Below are 22,010 nucleotides of genomic sequence, written 5' to 3' on the forward strand. Positions count from 1 at the left end.
TCTTAATAGAATTTTAATTCGAATAAACGATTAATAGCCGTAATATACTTTGATGAAAAATTTGATAAAAAAATTTATCTCATATTAAAATCTTTTAAAATCAACAAGTTCGGACTCTATAAAGGCATTAACAGCCGCGTGTGTTTAAGGTTCATTCAACTTTTGCGTGTTTACACACGCCGAGCATTATTGCCAAGAATGGCGTCGAGATGACACGTCGACTATAGTGTGCGCACCGCGTTACACCGCTATTCTTCCATAATTGCGTCTCATGCGGCACCATCAATTTTCGTCCTCCCCCTCCCCCCTCCTTCTCCCTCTCTCTCTCTCTCTCCTCTCCTCCTCGTTTCCCGCGTCGAAAGAAAGCAACGGAGGGCAGAGCGCATCCCTTTGTAAGATTCAACACATGGGAATATCTCCCATATACGAGGCCGCATTTCCTCGTCGCTTCGTTCGCGCGCGCGCGCGGCCATTGCTCCGTTAATTGTCTCTGAAATCATATTTTTCCGCTCGCAAAATCGCGCGCGCACGCCTTCGCTTCCGCGTCGCGGAAAAGTGCATCTCGTGGACACGGGGCACGGTGAAAGCACGAATGTCCTCCCCCCCCCTTCATGCCCCCCTTGGCCCCTAGATCACGAACGGCCAGGCGAACGAACGCGCGTTCCCGGGGGAAGGGGGAGGGGGGGGGTGCGGCGGCCTCTCACTTTCGCTCTCCGGAGAAAGTCCGCTCGCGCCTTCTCTCTTCCCCCCCCCTCCCCCACCATCTGCCAGCCTGCTCGCTCGGCTCGTTCCTCGTCGTGCTGGTTCGCTCGCGATTTCCTCTCGCGCGTCTCTAAACTCCGTAAAAGCGCTCGCCATCGCGCTCACCTCGACGACGAGAACTACGTTGCGCGCTCTCGCGAGCTCGTCCCATCCTCTTTCGTTCCCTCGCTTCTTTCCTCAACCCCTTCCTTCTCTCCAACCGACCGACCGACCGACCGATCCGTCTCTCGCGCTCGCGACGGTTCTTCTGCGCTTTTCCTCCACGATGATGCTCTTCTCGCGATACGACAGGGGTTAATGCACTCCTAGAGCAAAGCATAACCTTAGCCGGAGCCCTCGAGAAGCGCGGGAATCTCGCTACTATGACAGATGGATAGACAGAAGGCCATCATCAATGTACCACGAGATCGACAAACATGTGTAATCGAATATCTCGGTGCTTTCTTTCAGAAATTGCGCTGACTCGTATTTTGATTTAGCGTCGACTGCTAACGGTGACAATAATTTGATGCGTTTGCGTTTCCATTAAAAAAAAAAAAAGAAAAAAGAAAAAAGAAAAAAGAAAAAAAAGTACAAGAAAAGATATAATTTGCATATGAAAGCTGCTTTGCAAAAAGATCGATCGTTTCCTCGATTCGCAGATCGCAGAATCTTCCATCTTTGAATCTTCGAATTACGAGATGCTATTACGCGTTTCTTTTTCTTTTGACAGCCGTTGACTGGAAAAGTCTCTAGGTCATTCCTTCAATCTTCGAAATTTGCGACGTTTCTTGGAATTGTCGCCGTATCTAGGCTTACATCTCCGGATCTCATACGACGGAAAGTAAACGGGTATAGCACGAGGATAATCGCGACTTCGGAGAGGCTCCGAAAAGGGTGATTCATCCCCTCCCCCCCCCCCGCTCCATCCTCCCGCTTCCGTTTCATTGACGAGCATACCGAGACGTCTTTGTAAAACGGCGTCGTTGAGAGAACGACATGAACGATACGCGATTAAGATTCGTAGACCTTGGGACGCATTGTCCATGCGCGATAATTGGCCGCTGTTTTGTACGCGTGCTCCTTCGGCAGACGGAATAGTTTATCTCTATACTACATCTTTCTTTTTCTATCAAACTAGCTCGCGTTGATCTTTCTCTCTCTCTCCAGTACACTAGAAGCGGTAGATTCTATAGCGGTAGAACGTCGATCTCCAGGGCCGACGAGTGAGCGCCTTGAGGAGGCGTAACGACGATCGTAGAAACTCTCGAGGCCGGCCCACACCGAGACCCGGAGAGTATCGCGAACGCGAAGTAGAAGACTCGAAGTAGAAATACGGATATGTTGGTCCTTTTCACAAAATTATCACACGCCCAAATGTTTATGTTGAAAAAAGAATATTGTCGTTAAGATAATTAAGAAAATATTTATTCTCGCGAATAAGAGAATCTGCCTAGTTGAATGCATGCCGATAAGAAGACTTTAATTGTGCAATTTTGGTTAAACTTTGCGTCTCAGAAATTCATATCAACATGTTTAATCATTGATTTGTGAGCTGAGGTTCGAATAAATATTGTAAAATAGAATACAACGGGACCGAATTCGAGTATACAAACGAATCGTGAACGACGCGTTGTTTTTGCGATTGTAAGGCAGGTCGCTGCAGCAGAGATTAATCGGACCGATACGCAACGTGGCGGAAAATATTGAATCACGTTGTCCTCGAATTTGCGCGATAATCGGCAATTGTCGCGTGCGCGACGTCGCGTATCCTTCGTTTCTTATGAAAAAAATCTCTCGCCGATGCGACGCGCTCGTCGCGAAGACGGACGTAATGACGTTATGTGAGATAAAATCGCGAATTGCAGCGCGTGTCGCGCGATAACGAGTACGTCGCGTGCATAACGCATGCCTTTTGACGACGCGATTATGATCCACCGAGAGCTACAGTTCTTCGCCCCACCAAAGGAGAACACCGAACGTGCACATTCTTCGTCGAATAACGAACTTTTAATTCGGAAAAATGCGTAAACTTACAATACTGTAACAGTATATTGGAAGAATGCGATAGAATGCGATAGAATGTGCAAGTATGGCAAGGTTTAACATTCCTCTTTCTGAATGTGATAATAAATCGAAAGATATAAACAAATAAAATTCACCTCGAGAAGAATTTAAATTCCATTGTACCCTATAGAAAATGGGATAATTTTTTTAGTAAAACATTTACTCGTATCTAAAAGCTAGCAAATTCTTTTTGCGTCGCGAGTTATCGCGAAAAGAAAAGGATTTAAAGGAAATAGTCGACTGTCCCGTTGAAATCTCGTATCGCAACACACGGGAAAAAAAAAAAAAAAAAATTGCTTTCCGTTAATCGTCCTTATTCCCAACGTGTAATTGTCGCGCAATCTCAATCTCTCCAAAACACATCACAGTCCGAGATGAACTTATACTCCGCGCTAAGCAAAGTGTTGAAAATAACCGCTCAAACGTCCCTGACGAGACGGGAATGTTGAGTTCACCGCGAATAGAGTATGTTAGCTGTCGCGATTTGCACTTCCTAGTCGAGGCTCGTACGCGCTCACGCACGCGCGCGCGCGTATGTGTGTATATAAGACTAACCATAATAATAAGATTGAGTTACGCGTGTCTCAGGGACCTTCGCGAACGAAGAAGGACCTTGGTTCGTGCCCCGGGCAAGGCGAGGATCACCGTCTCGATTATTCGAACGTGCGCAGCCTCCTTTTCTCGAATTCAACGTCCTTTTTCGGAATCCTAATATATCGCTAAAAATTTGTGTCCACCACCGCCGATTCCAAGATCTATCGCCTATACAAGAAACTTTTAAAATTATAAACTGTTCAAAATAATGATATGTATAATATTACGCCAAATTAATAAATTAAAAATTAATTAAAAAAAATAATGTATTAATAATAATAAGCGTGATTTCAATTAATGGATTCGCATGATTCTTAATCGAGCTAACTTTAATATTCTGATATTTTTAGTGCACATTTCACGCTACAAATAACCGGTTGGCTTTTCATCAATTATCCAAAGTTGTTTTTAAGGTAACTCCTTAGGAAAAAAAGGGAAGGACCCGTAAAGAAATCAACGATCACGCCCGGCTGGAAGCCAAGAGCCGCCATCTGTTAAAATCCACGGTCTGGGATCCGCTTGGTTTTTGTCTCTCGCGGGACATTAGCCAGTTTGAATGGCCATCGTCGCCTTTTGCCCCTGTAAATAATTTATGACAAACGCACCTCGACTGCATTCGTTTCGTTCGCGCGGTCGCGCACGAACATTCAGCTGAGAAATGTGCATCGAAAGTCGCTAAATGACAAACCTATCGCACGCGTCTAGGTATCTAATTAAAAAAAAATTTCTAATAGCGAGAATATATTGTATGTATACGTAATTTCTTAAAATATACATTGTAGACGTCATTTCCAATAACATAATAATACGAGAAATTCAACGAGCAATATGAAAAATGATTCCATCATTCGATATTAATAGTCTTCCGGATTTATATAATCGACAGATTAATAAAATTAAATTACGGATTATTTCGAATAATACCGGAAAATATTGCGCTGACGAAGAGAAATTTCTCTCGATCATTGTATTATTTTGAATACGCGCGCAATCGGATCGTACGCATAATAGTCTATGACAAAGCGAACGACTTCCTTGAAGGCGACGACAATCGCTTTTCAACGAGCGTTCGACGAGCTTTAATAACAGCAAAGCCGTATACAAAGACGCGTTTTACAATCCGCGTCTCCTCCGACGGAGGCTGACTAACGCCGAGCGTGAAAATCCGTCGTTGTCATGTTCCCGACTGGTCAAGAGTCGAGAATAGATGAGACTAAAATCGACTAAGAGCACTATGTATAGCAGACCGAATCGCCATATTGTATTCCACACTGAAATGAATTTATGTGAAATAATAGCACGATAATAGCTCAATAATAGCTCACACAGACAGATCTGAATGATAAGTAAGAAACATATTTATTCCTTTTACGTATCAATTATACCAAATCGATAAATCAAGCAAGTTGAAAAGATTTAAAAAGCTTTGATAATAGTAAAATTTAATGACAGATATACCATATAATCGATAATAAAAATTTTATTCGTTAACCTCATTAATTAGTTTGACTTATCGTGATTATTAAGGATGATTTATGCTTTTAGCTATGACTTTGCTAAATAATTATACATTCGTATTTCCATTAAATAATTTCTATAAATATTAGAAATATCGTAGACAAAAATTGTTATTAAAATTTCTTCATATTACGTACGAAGAGCCTAAAAAATCTGACTGACAATGAGCGGAGATGAAATTTGCAAGTGGGCTTACTCGAGCAATTTGGAGCTTTGGAGCTGTATAATGGATTAATTGCGTTTTAAAATTAATTCAGCTTTATCGCAATGCAGACGAGTTTTGCATACGTTTTCTCTTTTGATTCGCGTACTATAGCAAACAATAGTGTAAAATATAGCAGTTCGTTCCGCTCGGTGAAATACAGCGCGCTCTAAAGTCAAGCAAGTTTTTTTCGTAAGAAGATCGCGCGAGATTCGCTCGAGGAGAGACGAGAATCATCGAAGGTCGTTGACGTCAGCCAACTGCACTCTCAGTAATGCTATAATGAAAACGCGCTACGCGAGAAATTAGGCGAAGCGATGCGCCTTGAAAAATTCCTGCTTCACCGGCACGTGACACAAGTATGCGAGAGTATTTCTTCCTACGCGTTCTTACGTGTAAAGAGGTTTAGAGGAAGAAATTTATTAAAGAGTGCAGCGGACTTCGCCGATTGGCGTTTTGTTTTTGATTTTTATTTTTAACCAGAGAAACTGGAAATTTATTTATTAAGAATAAAGAAGAATTGAAAGTATATTGAAATAGAATCGTGATAAAGTAAACATATTTGATATTTATCGCACTCCTCAGCGTACATTTCTAGAATTATGTAACATAATTCAAGATGGTACTGATAAAGTTCGATTACCTAACTTTATCTCATCTGAAAATTCTGTGCAGTCTAAATTATAATTACAACATGGTGTGTCTCGTAAAGGTTTGCGTCAAAAATTTTTATGTCTTCTCTATAACAAATTTGAAAAAAAACGGTCGCATATTCGTTAGCCAATAGTATCTGATCACGGCAGAGATATATTTATGCGACTTGAGAAATTCTAACGAAGGCAAGACACGCGAGTCGAGCGAGAATGTAACGTATAGGTTTTTAGCAGAGGATGCAAAGTCCGTAGCCGTGATTATTCAAAGATGCAATTAGATGCTGTTAATTCTCGATACTTGAACATAATAAATAAACTGTGTAAAGTTAATCGCGAGAGAAGTATTCGCGAGAAAATCGCGTGTATCGAATTTTTTTATAATTAAGTATTTCAATACATTTTTTTCCTTTTTCTTTTCTTCGATCGCTTTAGATATAATGTTGCAACTAGAAATACATACAAATTGTATATGCAGCGAGAAAGCCGACGAATTCAATTATTGCAAGCCGCTGGGGGTCCATAAGCAAGAGCGGAATCAATCAATATTGCAAATCCGAAATCTCGTTGTTAATCAATCCTAGGCTCTTGCTATCCGTCGTGAAATCGCAAATCGATTAAACGAGACTCTGATTCGCGAGATCTAATCGATATAGAGTCTTTTGGCTGTCCAATCGGTCGAGTCAATCAATCGCTTATCACACGCCACATTTTTCTCGTAAGAATATTAATGAAAAATATATTAGAACTAAAACTCATCTTACATATAGATAAAATCTAATAGAGACCAACTTTTTATATCATAATAAAATTTAAATATATATATATATATATATATATATATATATATATATATATATATATCAAATTTGTTTAAAAAGCAAATTTTCCCGATTAAAAAATTTAATATGTGACTAATATAATTTTCAACAAAAATTGAAATTATATATTGTAATTATTTATATTCTGATTTAAATACTTTTTTTTTTTTTTTTTAATTTGCCCATTAAATAATCGAAATGTATTCAGAGTGTAAATACAATTGATGGTAAAATACTACTCCGGGCAACAAACGCAAATGTCGGATATGCGTCTTTTTTCGCGTCTCTTTTGCATATCCCTAATACGACGCCGCTTTAGTAACCGGTTTCGGATCAAGGAGATCAATGGTCCTCGCGATTCTTTCGCAAGCGTTGGTGTTTCGAGGCAAACTCGAGACCGATTAACGACCCTAACCCAATTAATTGACAGCGATTAAAGAAGGAACGAGGAAGAGATAAGAAAATAATAATAAATGTACTCAAATATTATACGAATTACACAGAAATATTCGCGATACTTCGCTTATTTTTCTAAAATAAAAGAGACACATGATTATTGTTTTCGAAATACTTCACAGACATTCTATAAATTAATGCGAAGAGAAAATATATTATTATTTACTCAATAGCTATATTAATGAATAAATCAATCAAAATAAAAAATAAATAAATATTTATAATATCTATATTGCTTATTTTAATATATTGCGAGTTGCATACAGAATAATGATATGCGTCAAGCGGGATATCTTTTTAAAACTCTAATCTCTCTTTCATTTTTTCTTTGATAATAAAAGATGTAAGGGAGAAATTATATTCGTTAAATACTCAATAAAATATTAGGGACTTAAATCGGCGTTTCATTACTTTCGAAATTAAGGTTTAACATAGCACGGCTTTGAAACTCTCAGGAGAGCACTTAATTTCGTTTGTATTAGTTCGTGCGACCGGTAAAAGTTGATACAGAGATATAAACTTCTTGTAATTTCCTCTACGATTACTTAACCCGTTACAAGAGCTACCATTATAACATGGAGAATTTTAATAAATCACACAATTCTTTTTGTCCCTCGACTTTTCGATATTTGGAAATCAGATTTTGGAAAGTTTAGAAAAGATTTATCATTAAAATCATATTTTTCATTCTTACTGAAATTTTTTCAACGCAAATCGTATCAATGTCTTATTAACATTCCAATTTTCTTTTTTTTACTTTGCACATTTCTCGCGAGCGAAGAGATAACATTGGCACAGCGGCCTTCTGAATATCCGTGTAACCTTCTGCCATTATTGTACGGTGAATTCTCGCGCTGACAGTGACGTTATATCCGTTTCGTACATCTCTTTCTACTGGTATCGCGGCGCCGTCTGTGTGCGACATCGCAGTTCGCGATGGAGATTTCGCCTGTCAGAATTTTCGCGTATGCTACACTTTTCCGCAGATCCGAAACGCGACGACGCTTGACTGCCGTTAAATTTGTGTCAATGTTATCCGCGCGCGTTAACGATCCGCCGTTACCTTCGTTTCTCCTGGTGATTACTACGTATCGATTCCACGCATATCTTACCTCATGTCCGTGGAAACGCGAACGTATATACATGATGATTGATTATTGCAAATAGAGGACCGTAATAATGCATTTTACATCTCGCGCGAGTGTACAACGATTGTCGATTGTCGTCTCTCCACTTACGTTTTCTTACTCAAATGATACGTAGTGATTAAAGAAATATTATTCAACATTTTGAATATATCCTATCTTTTTTATATTAAATCTTTTTCATCTATTTAAAAGACTTTGAAATAAAATCTCGCGCGTCCGGCTCTTCCAAATTAAGATAGAAACTTTCCTGTGCAAATGAACGAAATTCCAATACGCGCGACACGCTCATTCGAAAAATGAAAGGCTGCATTTATCATTTAAACGGCGCATCATTCATTAGCCTCGAGTCTGCCTTCGTAAATATTTCCACTGCGACGATGACGGACGATGCGCTCGGCGCTCGGCGTATTTCAAAATCCGGCATCCTTAACGCGAAACTTGCACGATCGCCGTGCGTTTCGGAGGTAAACCGTTCCAAGGTAAACTAACGTCAGCCGCGGCTGCAATTGTTTAATCGGTCGCAACAATAACACTCGATTCATCATAATTTTACGCGCCTTGTTGCGTACGTGCCGTGGAAATTTCAACAAACGTGGACGCGAGGGACGATGAGAAACGTGTCGTCGTAATGAAGCTTCCAATAACAACACGATCACGAAATGCTAGCTAATCAACATGCTAAGAGGTCGTTAAATATATTAATTCAGCAAGTTATTTAAAAAAGATGCTGCAAGTTTCGCGCGAGAATCGATTATTGATCGCACATTTATCGACAATTATGTAAAACAGGATGAACGTGATTATGAGTGTTTATTTATCTAAATTGTCCATAAATTACATTGTAAATGTCTCACGCGATAAAAAGGATATCTGTACATTCTGCGAAGAAGGTATTTCAAACTTCTTTATGCTGTGCTCTATATGAATAATTTAATTATTCCATATATATATTATTTTGCACACGATGACAAATAAGTTTTCCAAGTAAATTAATTTTGGTGACGAAACATGCGCATATTAATTTACCACCGGAATAATCGTAGCACATATAATGTACGCTAAAAGAGCATAAGAGAAGATAGAGAGAAAAAATAAATCGTCATTTACGTATATGCATGTTTTCCATAAATTTTGCATTTAAATGCAATGTATAAAATTTTACAGAAAAGAGGGGACACTTTTTTCGCTTCTAGGTCATACTAAATTATCATTCTATGACATCTCATAAATACGGATTCCATCTTATCTTTAACAAAACCCGACATCTCTCGCCGTATGAATCGTGTTGCATAAAGGCCGTAACGAAGCGTCGAGATTTAGTCTCTTCGCCAACCGTATAACGCAGCTTCATTAACCTTCATTAATATGATCGATGTCGCGCGTCGACAAAATCAATTCCCGCCTCTCTCCCGAGATCAAAGATCATCGGAAATGGGATCAGGTCGATGTAGAAGACTTTCCCCGATCGGTTCGTCCACCACGGGTCCTTGACCATGACCGCATTTCCCATGGTCCTCGCGTCCTGCACGAGCCGCCCTGTGCACGCGCGCGTGCGGTTACGCACATCTGCTAGTTCAATCGTCCCCCTGCTACCACAAGGAAGGTGATTTCCAGAGCGGATATTCGGCGAAGGTGGACGGAAGGAGGGAAGAGAGAGACGGGACGCGAACTCGTGAATTGTACCCGAGAGTCAAGGCTCCGGCCCAATTCGGGTTCGTAGACCCGCGGAGGATAGGTCGCACGCGCACACACGCAACAGCACACAAACGCCCGCGTGTCCTGTCTCTTTTCTCATATTTCGCCTTCGTAAGGTCATTTACTTTTACCAACAGCCTTCCCCAAGGTTCGACGGTTCTCGCTCCTCTCATTTTCGCTCCTTATGTCTTCGGTGATCGAGCAGGTGCGTAGCTCACGTACGTGCGTATGTATGTGTTGCTCCATTTCTCAAAAGCTTCTCGTAAAAACGATCGAATCGCAAAACTGCAGTCTCATAAAAGTATTGTTTTTGTCAAAATGATGAGTGCAAAATTTTCCTAAATAAATCGCTCGTATATATATATATATATATATATATATATATATATATATATATTTGTATATTTGACGAGTATAAAATTAAAACGTTAATTCGTCGAAGAAATCATTCAATGTTACCAAAATTTCATCGATAAAACGTGATATTAAAAAAAGACTCGATAATATATATCGGCTACACGCCCGTTTCAGAAATAAGCGAAGCGTTGATCGCGTTCGAAAAATAATCGTTCCACGACGAAATCGCGAGGCGGCGAAAATTATTTTCAACCATCTCGCGTGTACTGTTACGATCGTGAGGAAAACGTAAACACAGACACATCTCCGAAGGCCAGATGCGCGATCAATGAGATCGTACGGAAATAACGAAGATTAATCATACCGTTATCGCATTCTCTCATAAGATTCTCTCTCATAAGGAAAAAGATATTTTTTATTAATAATATACTAAAACCATCTATTAATAATATGAAAATTTTAGTTTATCGCAGAAAAATGATGATATAAAAGCAATAATATAAAGATAAAAATATCAATAATTCCAGTAAATAATTTGTAAATATTATGTCTTATTTTATATATTTCAATCCTTTTATAAATACATTATATATTAGGACACACTAAAAATGATCTCCCTAACTTAGTTTCCTATATTTTACCGCTATAATTTATCATTAAAAAAACACAAGGGTGCGACTAAACATTCCATGTATGCAAGAGTGTGCAGTGAATATAAATATATGATGAGTAGTTCCAATTTGACTTTTCACGAAGGTAAACACGAGGCGATCCACGTGGTTGCCGCCGCGTTCAGGGACGTGGCACGACGATTTGTTTCCACGTATACGAGGAAATACACTTCGCGATCGACAAACACTGTCATTAACTATCAACGCATTATCCAGCGCGGAATAGGATTTGCGCGCGATCAGACTCAATGACGGTTAAACATTCACATGGCGTCGAGTCTTTCAGGGTCGTACGATAACACGTGCATTTCGCTGCCAAGGTATATAAAGATGAGAATACGACGCGGAGCCGAGCAACGAATTGTCTCCATTACGATTGCAATTCCTTTTTCCGGAAGAAGAAAAAAAAACAACGCGGGAAAGAAAAGATATGAAACGACTTTCATATAACTTGATTAATATTCCATTGTTCAGATTGATGAAGAAAAGGAAAAGACTTTCATTTCGAAAAAGTCAATAAATTTCTATAAAAGTTCTATGGAAAAGCTTTTAAAGTAAACTTTAACTAGATTTTTTTTAATCCGAATTTTGGAAAAAACAAGCAAAATATATAGATGCATTTCTCTTTTAATCATCAAACTTTTACGAATTTCCAAGAGCTGTATACTTTCAATTTCTCCATTCGTTTTATTCTCTTCGATGCGAGTACTTTAACCGACATGTCGTCTTTCGCTTTTTCCTTTTCACACATTTCGAGAGTAATTTTTCATTTACACAGACAACGAGCGCCGATATTTGATCTTTCGGGATCGACCGTGACGTGAGGAGTCCACGTGGCCTCAAGGCCTCTTAGGCATATACGGGGCCCTTATGGTTCGCGCCATGGCAATATTTATCGAGCATATACCGGCTGAATGTACAGCAGACAATTTTGGCCCTCGGACCTGGGCGCCACGAAGGTCGCCACGTAATCGCTTGATGAGGAAAGCGAGAGAGCAAAGACTGGGAGAATAGAATTTCTATTACATCTTGCAACATGTTAACACCATATTTACAAAAATGTCTCTGTAATGAATTAAAATTTCCAAATCTTTAACTGATGTTTTCCAACGACGATTTTAAACTTACGTTGCAGCTCCAAGTTATGTACAATATTGTTTCAACATAAATAAAACACTAAATAATAATAATAATAATCGTGATGGTATTTTTCTCTAAATTGACAGAGGGATCTTTTATAATACAAGATAAATTTCCAAAGAAAAGTTATTTTAATTTTTCCGATTTGTCAACGGAATGACAATTGCAACAATAAAAATACGATGGTAATCTTATTAGATTCCTCGAGATATCAAATGTATGAATGTAAAAGGGAGGAAGAATGATGACGGAATCGAGACGGAAAAAGACGCGCATATGTGTGTGCGTAGACCGATTTACTATAAATATTTTAACTAGTTTAAAGATCTACGAATTTTCTCTGCGTTTGTGCCAACAGAATCACGGAGACCGCGAACAAATCGGAAAGGAGCGGGAGAATCGCTTGAGGGCCAAAGATTGGCCTAGGCTCTGAAAATACTTATAAATAAAATATAGCCGAATCTCTCTCGAGCGCACGAAATCATGCGAACGAATGCGCAAGAGTTCGTCTATTCGAAGCTGCGCAGATTCACAATTGTCACGTTTTTTCACGTGCATTTTTTTATGCATCGCGAATATATATTTACTAATTATTTAAGTTAACCCTTGCAGGTCACACAGTTTTTTTTACTTTGCTTCGTCACGTATGAGTCATAATGTCTTGACAATTTTAGCTGTTTCAAAGCGTTCTTGAAAAAGTCTACAAAAATTTATATACATTCCTTAACATCTGTAAAAAAAATAATCACGTGTATACAACAAAAGTTCAAAAATAAATTTTAAACAAGTTTTTTTTTTTTTAATTATTATTATTATTATTGATTAAAGCTTTCGAGATATTTTATTGTTCAAATATCGATAGGCTCAAAATGATCCATATGTTATCTTTAACAAAAATTTATATAATACATTTCTTAACATTTATAAAAAATAATCATGTATGTGCAACAAATTAAAAAAAATTAATTTTAAACAATTTTTTTTTTTTATTAATTAAAACTTTCAAGATATTCTATTGTTAAAATATGGATAGGCTCAAAATGATCCATATATTATACAATATTTAAGGATTAATTCTACTTTATTAATAATTTCTCGCAGATGCGAGTGAACCACCCAGTATAAATAATTCCACAATAATAATTAATTCGAATTAATTTTTAATCGAATGATCGCAAATGAGTGAAAATGTCGATACGCGATTAAATTGAAATGTCTCCTCGACGCGAAGCGTCAAGCGCGAAAGTGTGTACAAACACACGTCGAGGACTGTCACTCCCGGCGATCTTTACGTAAATGAATACTCTGCGGCGTACCGAAAGGCGTAATGCCCCCGCGATCACTTCCTCGATCGTATACGATTACTGCCGGGCACACGAGAACCGTTCATTTTCGACGTTTGATTTTCTCGCTTGTCGAAAAAATTCTATTAACCTAACACAAGTCGCGCTCTGCCCGACTCGATCGCAAAGACTGTTGTGTATCAAACCTCCACCCCTCCTTTGCTACACTGCTGCGTGTCCGTGGGTCCCACGCACGCGACCGTGCGTGGGCGAACGCGCTTCGTCGCTCGCACGCACCGTCGCACTTTTAACTGTCACGGCCGCACTCGGCTTAACCTCTGCCCGAGGATTCGAGTCCAAAATAACCGTCTCAATCTTATAAATCCTTGCCCGGAAGGATCATAGTTTCGCAAAACGCGAAGGAGGAAAAGAGAGGGCAGACGTATATTACATCCAAGCTTTGTTCGAATCATGCAAATATTGTTCTCTTATAGAAAATATAGGACTAAAAATCATATATTGTTCGAAAATTAAAAAGAAGAAATAAGCGTAATGATATAAAAAATTACAATAAAATAAAAAAAATTTCGCTATAATTAACTCTTTCTATGGGATATATTATAGGTTTTTTTTTTTTTAATAAGAAAATAAAAGAGAAATAATGATTCCTGCCACATGCATATAACTTTCTGTTTGAATCGGCGGAAGACTCGGAAATTCTCTCTTAAGCTCGAAAACTTTGGGCCAAAATTGGGGTAACAACTCTATTCGAATCCTATCTAAAGAACTTATTATCCGATAATTATCTTCTCGCATTGGAATTATTTGCGAAAAATCGAGGAAAGTGTATCGGTTTCTTTATAGTTATTAATTCCTAATTATTCTATTTAAATTTTGACGTTACAACGATGACACATAGATTTTGATAAATATCCTTATATTTTATGTATTTATGTTAATAAAATAAACGCATAAAAATGTTTACAATCTCAAATACGTACCGGATCAATTTTCGATCCAAATACTTTTCTCCTCGGTTTTATCTTCTATTATAAAGAAAGAGAAGAATAAAAAAAAAATCTTATTAAATTCTGCTTGTTTGGGAAAAAAAAAACAATATTTTTTTTTTTAATCACTCGCAATTCAAATTGTCCGAACAAACGTTTTTCTTATCGAAAAATCGAAGCTGCGGAGCCTCGTCGGAATATTTATCACCAAAAATCAAGATTGCGCGTTTTGAAAAATTGACAAAACCGCTGATGGAGCCTTCTCCCTTACCTTGTTCCGTTCAGCGGAGCTCCGAAGAGGATGGAAGCGAAGCGCGCAATCGTCTCCGAGACTTTCGCACACCTGGATTTCTTCCGCACTCACACTGTATTCACCGAACAAGCTTCCCTCCTCGTTACGCGAATCTTCCCACCCACGAGATAATTTTCTTTCGTCGAGAAAGAAAGAGAGGGAAGAACGCGTGTCGATTATTTATCGGAGCGAATAATCGCGACAGCCCATGCGACTTGCATGACACGCGCGTGCACGACGCGCGCACGCGGTCGCGCGTCCACCCACACGCAGACGTTGTTAGGGAGAATTTTCTTTTCTTTTCTTTTTTCTTTTTTTTTTTCACGGAAGAAAAATGACAAAACGCCGAGATAATCGATCGTCGAGAAGATAAAGCGAATTGGAGGAAATCCGTGTCTCTCGAATCACTTCGGTATCACGTGCTTGAAAACAATACACCAAGTTACGCGAAAAGTTACGTCAATAATGCAACAACATCGTTTCGATGTTATATCATCGACAATCGATAGATTAAAGTTCACTCCGAAATCTCGTAGGTCCGAAAGCCGGTAACAATCCGATTGAAATTAAATTATGTATTCTTTTTACGAAGGAAGACAGTTAAAAAAAAAAAAAAAATATCCTTTCTTCTCGCAATTTTCTTCGTCTCGTAACATCTAATCCCAGCAAGTTTAGCGATCGTTCGAAACTTATCGCTAAATTGTCACACTATTTTATTCCGTATATTACGATCCACGTAATAAAACGATGCTACAAATTGTTCAATCCACACTGCCAAATTTGGGGATACACGCACAAATAATCGAATATACAATCCCACCGTTTTTGTTTACATCGAGCGATCCGAGTGGGGCGCGTCGCGTACTCTCGGCGGAGCACGCGTAAGAAAACGCGTGAAAAATCTCTCTTTCGCCTCTTTATATCTCGTACATTCGTTTTCGCAAAGATCGAAAGGAAAAAAACGCGAGTGTGTGTCACACGACTCGTTACGCGCGCACGGGACGAGAGAAGAAGCTTCGACCGAGGAGCGCGCGCGGAACAATACTGAACGGGGACGGAGGAGACTCGGTTTGTCTAGCCTAGCCGCCACTAAACGCCACTATCCTAGGTTAGACACACGCTCGCCGCTCGCGACACACTCTCCCTCTCTCTTTCTCACGTCCCCGTCCGCCACTCGAGACTACAGATTCCGTTTCTCTCTCCCTCTCTCTCTCTCTCGCTCGTTCATTCGCACGCACGCACGAACCTCGCCGTCTCCGTTACTACTGCGAACTACTCTCTCGTCTTCTCTTACTCCCACCACTTCTCACGTCGCGTCGTACCGTACTGCGCGCGCGATTATGTTGACGGTGGTAGGGAGAGGGAAGGGAGGGGGAAATCGTAAGGCCATAGCCACGGCCATCGAGTCGCGCGCATGATACATGCGCACGTGTACGTGATGTGTGTATATGTATGTGTGTGGTGTGGTGTGCGAGCCGCGACGCCCGCGAGTGTCGCAGACACGTGCGTGTGCGATCTTTCGCGATTCCGTGAAATTACGTATATCGATCCTTCCCGTCGATTATCTAGCGTCTTCGTAATTCATCTTGTTCGGCGAATACAATGTAAGTGCGAAAGAAATCAGGTGCGCGAAATAAATCTCGGGGACGATTGCGCGTTTTGCTTCCTTCCGCTTTGGAGATCCGCGAAACGGAACAAAGTAAGGAGGAGATTCTTTTATATCAATTTGTTGGAAATGAAATGAGGATTCGCGATTTTCTCATTATCGTAGATTAAATCGATTACTTGACTTGACGCTCTCGTATATCCGAGTGTGTATGTTTACATGTGTGTATGTTACGGAAAATCGAAGAAAGATGTCAACGCGTTGACGTTCCTCGATATGTTTTGCTAAAAATGATTTTCGACTTTATCGAGAAAACTAAAATAATTCCGGAATATTCTCTATACAATCGTTAATCTTATCATGACAAATTCGTAACTTTAATATCATATAACAATATTTGCGCACAAGAAATAATCGTCATTTTTACGGATCACTCGTATTCGCGTACATCGTGGCAACTGATAATACCATAAATGCGTCGATAGGTCGACAAAAGGACAGTGGCTCTCGACGCAATGCGTTTTTCCATCCTAAAAGCGTGCCAGGAAGACGATGCGAAGTACGTGCGCGCGTCGCGCATCTCGATGAACGCGCGTGCGCGTGCGCGCGTGTACCTACGTGTGGATATAAAACGCGTTCTATATTCCAACGATGATCCGATAACGTGCACGCGACACACGCGTATCTACGCACAGCGTGACGGAGCTCGTATTCGATGCATGCGACTAAGTAAGAGTAATATAAAAGGACGTGTCCACCATCCCAGCGACACGTGTTTTCGCCGTTTAAATGGTCGCTTTTATGACGACGACTTTCGATCCGAATACACGATGATAATTACGTACGAGTCGCGAATCGAAAATCGTGCCGTTTGCTTCGAAAGTAGCGCAAAATCAAGTCTGATATATGTCGGCTATGTGCGTGCGTGTGTACGTGCGTGTCCTAGATTTATCGAAAAATATTTTATACACAAATTTTTCTCTTTCCAATTGTAACGTTGATTGATCTCTTGTCAATAGCGAGTACATATATCGACTTGAAATGTATTTAAAAATTGCAGCTTTGCGCTTTTTCTGCAGCAAATTAAATAATAGATAGTTGTATTTATTTTAGGACGAAGATTAACGACATTTATGGTTTATACTATTATCTTGTTTATGCTATATATATTTCACGCATATTTATATGAAAATTTTCTCTCAAACTTTTTTCTGATTTTCTCGCAAAATATTTAACGAGAAGCAAGAATAAGGAACTCGATGTTAATGGAAAACGCGTTTTCTCGCGTTAACTACGCAGCGCGACGCTATCAACTCGTTATCGCATATCGTTAATAATATGATGCGTCTGTGAACGTTAGATTAAAGAATAATTAATGATCGTTTGTAGTCACGCCAACGTGCATGACGTATGACGCGATTCGCTGATTTTTACCGGACTTAATGTCTAATGTGCTTTGCATTAAGATCGAAATGACGTATAAAAGGAACGAAACATCAAAATTAATATTATTTCGTCGTCTAACAAATATTTTTTATGAAAAGAAAAGAACTTTGTCCATTTTGTGAAATAATTCAAAAAATTATAGCTAAATTGTCCATATCTACATTATACCCTCGTGCAGTTGCATTTATATAAATAGATATATTTATATAAAAATTCGTATTATTAATCAATTAAGGGATACATTTAAAATTCAATAACTAGTTTATTGATCAAAATTTTTATACTCTTACGCTGTAAATATTATTTTTCTTATATAACATAATATTATTTCTTATAATACAAATTACAATCATTTCCGTAAAGAGAAACAACTTCCCTTTAGAAAATTTATTTTAGAAACGTCAATCTCTCTCTCTCTCTCTCTCTCTCTCTTTTAAATATATAGAATTGTTTGATGATTTTTATGTATATCGCAGACCTTTTTTTCAAATTCAGCCATTTTGGCAAAATCTTATGTATAAAAAAACCTAAACCGACAAAAAATTCGATGATTTATGAAAAAGACTAATTTTACAAAAAAAAAAAAAAAAAAAATCCTCCAACATAATTTATAAAAATATAAATGTAATTTATAAAACTATTTAACGTTCAATTGCCTATTACGTGTTACTCATCATCGTCCAATATTTGATGTGCGGCAAACTCTCTCTGAACTCTTATCTGCATATATTACCACATCATCGCCACAAGACGAAGAAAATATCTATGGTATATTTAAAAAAAAAGCGGTAAATAAATGAATGCCGATAAACCGATTCAATTATTCGCGTTTTGCTCAGCGAAATTATTCTTGATAAATCATTCATTATACGTTAAAAATAATATCTTGATACAAATTGCAATTCATTCGTTCTACGTTGCGGTTTTTCTTTTTAAAATTGTATAATTTATCGTCTATGAAAATCCAATCGAGCGCAATTTCTCGCAGTACTTTTTCGAGTACTAGTTTCGCGAGGGGACGGAAGATATTAGGGCTAAAGGATAAAGCACTCGTGAGCGATGACATTTAGCGTTTGGTCGGGCAAGCTCGTGACAGCTGTCAGTCTCGGCGTTATTAAATGCAACCGCTCATCGCGCGCAGACGCAGATGGCCGACGTGATTGCCGCGGAGCAGATTCGCGAGACTTTCTAACGAAAGTGCAAGTGTTTTCTTTCTTTCTCAATCGGCCGCGTAACCGTTCTCGTCTCGCCGACTTTCGCACGTTTTCCGCGATTTCCCGCCGAGGTCGTCGAACGTTTCCTGCTTTGGCCGCGCTTCAATTTTCGCGATCGCGCGCGTTAATTTATCTCAAAATCATATAAACTTTTGGCAAAAGAGAAAAATAGAAAAATTTTAATATTTAAATTTCAATTCTTGATTTACTCAAACTATCTTCGAACTATTCAAATCTAAGCTTTCTCTAACAATCCGTTAAGTCGCAATAGATACACGTCATAATTGATATATAACATTAAAAATTAAAAGACTGCTGTATGGATATGTACGTATGAAGACAGATTAAAATAAAAATTGTTTAAAAATAAAAATTATACTTGTCATTTATTTTAAGCCAAATTATTAACACTTTAGTTTTTTTATTCCAATTCATCGTTCTAATACTTTGGGTAAAAAATATTGCAACTAATGAAGGATTGAACTAAAATCCCTACAGAAAATGAATGAAAGCATAAATATTAGATTTTGTTGTCTGTTTTGTCAAGTTTCAAACTTACGCTGAAAGCTTCTCAATCGTTAATTGTTGGAAAATGTTAAATGCTTCGAATTATTCGCGAATAAAGTGAAAAAATTTGAGGAATGCTAGAGTTACGTGGCGGCAAAAAGAAAGAAACCTTCTTAAGATCCTTGCGATTAATACTCGGAGGACAAGCGTTCTCCGCGAGGGGCGTTACATCCAGTCGATTTAGGAAGTCCCGCATCGACCTTCGAACGGTGTATGATTCGAGAAACCAAAATTTCAACCATCTCCGAGCCAATAAACTGAGAGAGCTGCCCGCGGCGCTCAACCAAGGCCCAACCGGCTTCACCGTGACATAAATATTCGGGGTCCTCTTTGAGGGGCCCCGCTCTTTCGACGATCGAGAGAACGCGCGAGAGAAAGGGAAACGAGAGGAGAGGGAAAAAGAGAGAAATATATATACAAGGTGGCCCCGAACGTTCCAGCCAGATTTTCAGATCTTATAGGAAATTTAATTCTGAAGAAAAAATTTCCTATAAACATAGGTGTGGTAAGAAGTTATCGCTCGAAAACCTCTGAAATTGTGATTATTTTACACATTTTTCCAAATATCATGGAAAATGTGCGTCTTTTAACAAAAAGTACCGAAACAAAAGTTGTAAAAAATTAAATTATCTTTCAAATGAGATCAAAATGATTGTTGTGCGTTCCATAGATTTTGATATAATAATTTTCAAATGTACAAAAAGTGCTTTTGTTACTTATTCTTAGATCGTTTATAGGAAATTTTTTGTTCAGAATTAAATTTCCTATAAAATCTCAAAGTCTGGCTGGAAGGTTCGGGGCCACCCTGTATATATATCCGCAATCATACCGTGGCAATGAGCGACCCTGAAACGGCGAATTTGCTGATTCGACCGTCATCCTCGAGAGACGTGAGATGCTTCCTTTCGTCTATTTTTAAGAGCACCGCCAACTTTGCTTGCCCCAACGCGGCGTATAATCTGTCACTATCATCATCGATGACGTAATCAATCGAAAAAGGAATACTGAGCGATGAAAATTTCACGCAGCAAAATTTCTTGCTTGGTATATCAGAAATTGAAAAGTCGGATTGAATTTTCGAATGTAAAATAGATTGATTATGCTAGAAATATCTATTGGTTTACATTTACACCAATCACAACTTATATGCGTTCTACAAGACTCATATTTTTGCGCGATTCGAATTATTATGATTTTTAAGCAGATTAGATTTATACACTATCGCAAAAAATTTGAATTATTCTCTTTCAATAGTTTCAACTCACTTCAACAGAATTTAATCTATTAACAAAATTCAAAAAATTGATAGAGACACGCATTTGATACGCGGACATGGATATAAAAAAAAAAAGTTGAGAGAAAGTTTTATTCCATCTCGGGACAAATATCGTGTCCAACGAATGTTACTAATCATTATACTATGCATTATTTATAAATACTAAAATTTAAATTAATGCGAATATAAAACTCACTCGTTAACGATCCCGAGAACGAATATAATAACGCAACTTTATATTCCCCGTATACATGTTCTAATTATATGTTGGTAATGAAAACTCGGAAAACGAGCTCTAATAAATTCGCTTGTTACGAGATTCGCTATTCAATGGCACTTCGATGAAAAAAATACTACAATCATTTTTTTTTATCCGCATACGAAGATGCAGTACGCGATTTAATTACGTCGTTAAATTGGAGATTTGTAAATCATGTTTACCTACTTCAGCGTAAAGTATCTTGTTGTCCTTCAAAGGCAAACACATACAAAATATTTTATGTATAAAATATTTGGTTAAAAGCATAGTAAAGGGCAATAAAATTTATCATAAAATTTAACGTTTAGACAAATCTTTTTATAATATTAAAAAAACTTATTAAATTGAAAAAAAAATTATTAAATTGATTTGGAGCAATTGGGTACGTTGTCCAACATGCGGCAATATACGATTAAAAATAGACAAAAATATCTCGAAATAAACAGATATAAATTTAAATCTAAAAATAATTACGAGAGGAAAAAAAAAGGTCAATGCAATAAAATAAATTAACGAATTATCTATCTGCGTAAAAAGATATATAGAAAAGAAAGAAGATTCTTAAAGTTCGACCTACTGACCACTTTCAAAATTGTCTCCGAGATGCCAAGATAACTGACAGCGACAAAATCCTTTGTTATCCTTCCCGTTCATCTCTCTCGTCGCTTCGCGCGGTGCAACATTCGGTGCAGCTTACTCTTGTGTTAAATTCACACCCGAATTACATATACATATATACTTGAATGCACACGATTGCACTCTGAAGCATTTCATCGCGGATCACCCGCGAGCGAGACTAACTTTCACCGCGGTCTCTCTCCTCTCTCTGCTAAATTCGCCATAAATTCGGTAACTTCCACGTCTCCTCGTGTCCCTGTCCTCCTTTGAGTCGACGATTATTTATACGTACGCGATAAAAGCGTACGATTCGTATGCAGAAAGAAAATATTACTTGAATCGCTGATCCGAACACAATAGCATTATAATATCATATTTTTTC

At 38.3% G+C, this 22,010-nt stretch overlaps 2 protein-coding genes across 6 annotated transcripts in view; both read right to left on the minus strand.

Moving 5' to 3' along the window:
* Positions 1-18,183, minus strand: part of LOC138937209 (ERI1 exoribonuclease 3) — a 181,367-nt gene extending 163,184 nt beyond the window's left edge. Inside the window, exon 1 of the mRNA XM_070303230.1 lies at positions 18,173-18,183. The gene's annotated coding sequence lies outside the window, so the exon portion shown is untranslated. The remainder of the gene's footprint in view (positions 1-18,172) is intronic.
* Eip74ef (Ecdysone-induced protein E74) overlaps positions 1-22,010 on the minus strand; it is a 186,508-nt gene that overhangs the window by 145,854 nt on the left and 18,644 nt on the right. For 4 of the 5 annotated variants that reach the window (XM_070303223.1, XM_070303225.1, XM_070303222.1 and 1 more), the window contains exon 1: positions 14,622-15,895. The exons of the other annotated variant lie outside the window; for it this stretch is intronic. The gene's annotated coding sequence lies outside the window, so the exon portion shown is untranslated. Of the gene's footprint in view, positions 1-14,621; positions 15,896-22,010 lie in introns of those variants that run through there. 5 annotated transcript variants of the gene reach the window in all.

The sequence above is a fragment of the Polyergus mexicanus genome, unplaced genomic scaffold (genome assembly GCF_030449975.1).
Source record: "Polyergus mexicanus isolate NDT 795.1 unplaced genomic scaffold, iyPolMexi1.0 SCAF_10, whole genome shotgun sequence".
Classification (NCBI taxonomy): domain Eukaryota; kingdom Metazoa; phylum Arthropoda; class Insecta; order Hymenoptera; family Formicidae; genus Polyergus; species Polyergus mexicanus.